This window comes from Agrilus planipennis, unplaced genomic scaffold, assembly GCF_000699045.2.
Source record: "Agrilus planipennis isolate EAB-ADULT unplaced genomic scaffold, Apla_2.0 scaffold249, whole genome shotgun sequence".
NCBI classification, from domain to species: domain Eukaryota; kingdom Metazoa; phylum Arthropoda; class Insecta; order Coleoptera; family Buprestidae; genus Agrilus; species Agrilus planipennis.
The window spans coordinates 138,811-141,039 of NW_020439523.1; the positions used below are offsets into that span (position 1 = coordinate 138,811).

A 2,229-nucleotide genomic window follows, 5' to 3' on the forward strand; every position below is an offset into this window, starting at 1 on the left:
AGGAGATCGGGCTGAAACTATAGCTACAAGCTATCCAAGGATGGTACTATAGAATGTCACCTCAAGGTAGGCCTAGTGGCGTCATCTCTTGGTTAGGCCGGAAACTTATCAATCCACCCTCGTACTTCGAATTTTCTCACGCAACTGAAGTAATCCATAGGGTTAGAGTAAATACCTGTTGGAACATGAAATTTCCCCCATTTCCCCTTTTTGGATTCGCTACTAAAATTCTTACTATTGCTCTTTAATTTACGTCCGCCACATACCTTACTCATTTGTAAATAATGAGATTTGCTTTCAGCTTAGGACAAGCATATTGAACAAAAATGATGGAGGTGCTGGACCATATCTATTAGATTAATAAAAGAGTTACTTTAACTGGAAGGCACTAAAATTTTTCTGATATAGGGGTAATTGAACGACTAAATGAAATACTGAGGTCGATTCAGTTGTTAAAAAAGGTGATGCTGATGTTTGGTGGGTTTCATACATACGAACGAACGAATAGAAAGCCCTTTTAATGTTATATTTGCAGGATTGTGCAACGATAATCTTTATATAACAGAAAAAGTATTAAGGGTTCAAGTGGTATTACATCAGTTTTGCTTTTCTTCAATTTAAATTAATCTCTTTCTCTTTTATTTAACTGAGGACACGTCTTAATTATTAACATTATTTGTAGTTAAATTAATGATGTAATAACTATGTATTCTTGACTACATCATGTTTGGCTTCATGTTTCAGAGACTATTTTTAAAAATCAATTACCAAACAGCTTTTAAGCTGCCACTGTTCTAATGTATTAAGCATTTTTAAAAACTTTGCTTTTGGATTCGCCAATTGATTTCCCATTTCAATGCATACAATATTTACCTGAAACTTTATCTGAAATAATAAGAATCAATCAGGATATTTCATGTTCTTTTGCAATAATTTTATTTGGTTCACTTGTTCCGACTTAAAGTTAGAAAGTTATCTGCATTTCTCTAAATTTTAAAGAGCTATCTTGATGACGTAATTTAAAAAATGGAACAGCTTCACTCTTCTTCTTGTGTAGGCTGTCCATCTGTTCAGATAGGTAGCCCGTCTATTTTATTCGAACATGTTACCGTAAAATTTGTCCGTATTCCGGATGATGTTAAAATTTTGTGGTTTACTCTCCGACTATTATTTGTACAAGTGCTATGGCTAGGACGTTCAAAATTGACATAGTCTGCAATAAAACTGTCACATTTACCTTCTTCTTTCAACTTACTAACTAGACTAGAGTGGTTGCTAACAGAACGTCTACTTTTGTAGGAAATATCGTAAATATAAAAAGAGATGTCAGGCAGGAATTGCAGCGGACACTAATAAAGAAAAAGGAATAACATTACATCAATTGATGTGTAATAAAAAGAGATGCAGGCAAGCAGAATTTGAGCATGTTGCCAGCATCGGACCTTAAAGAAACTTCAACATTGTCAGGAATTTAGGATAGCAAAGATGCATGTTTTAAGATATAATTTCAACCAGGCAGTTACGAAGCCGGCCCTGATCTTTTGCGTACCTAAGCGCTGTACAGCTTACTGTTATTCGGTTATCTTTTTTCACTTTGTTTGTAATATTCATGAATTATTTCCTAACTTAACTTAAAAGGTGTTCAAAACGCAGAAAATGATTATAGTCCTAAGCGGAAACCAGAAAGAAGATACGTCCATTTGTCTCAACTATATACACGAACTGATACACAGACAAAATTTCTGAAAATAATTTTAGAACATCATCGTCATTTTCAAAATCAACCCATAAATATTATTTTGCATTTTAGTTACAGGAATTTTGAATTCGCTAGAAATATAGCAAATAAATGTATTTTTTAATTTAATTTCCTTTTCTGAATTAGTAAATAGAAATTAATTTTGATTAAATTGTTGGGGTTAATAAAAGGAAGTATGAGTTAATATTTCATTTAATATCGTGCGTCCGTGATAGTATTAAGTACAAAATAAATTTTCATTATCGAGGTCATCGTTGTCTTCTTTCCTTTGCGGGCGTGGGGTAAAATGTGCTTTAGGTTATTATCGTGCTGTTGACCCCGTTCGTTGGGGTTGTTGTCCTTTACATCGCGCAAATATATGGATAGTATATTTTCCTCAATCCGTTTCTAATTTTATTCTCAATGAGAATGTCCCCTTTAAAGCTATATACATATATATATATATATATATTACTTCATTACGCACTGCA

The 2,229-nt window shown here is 33.1% G+C and overlaps 1 protein-coding gene across 2 annotated transcripts in view; it reads right to left on the minus strand.

Moving 5' to 3' along the window:
* LOC108739678 overlaps window positions 1-2,229 on the minus strand; it is a 47,099-nt gene that overhangs the window by 18,039 nt on the left and 26,831 nt on the right. The window lies entirely within an intron of this gene.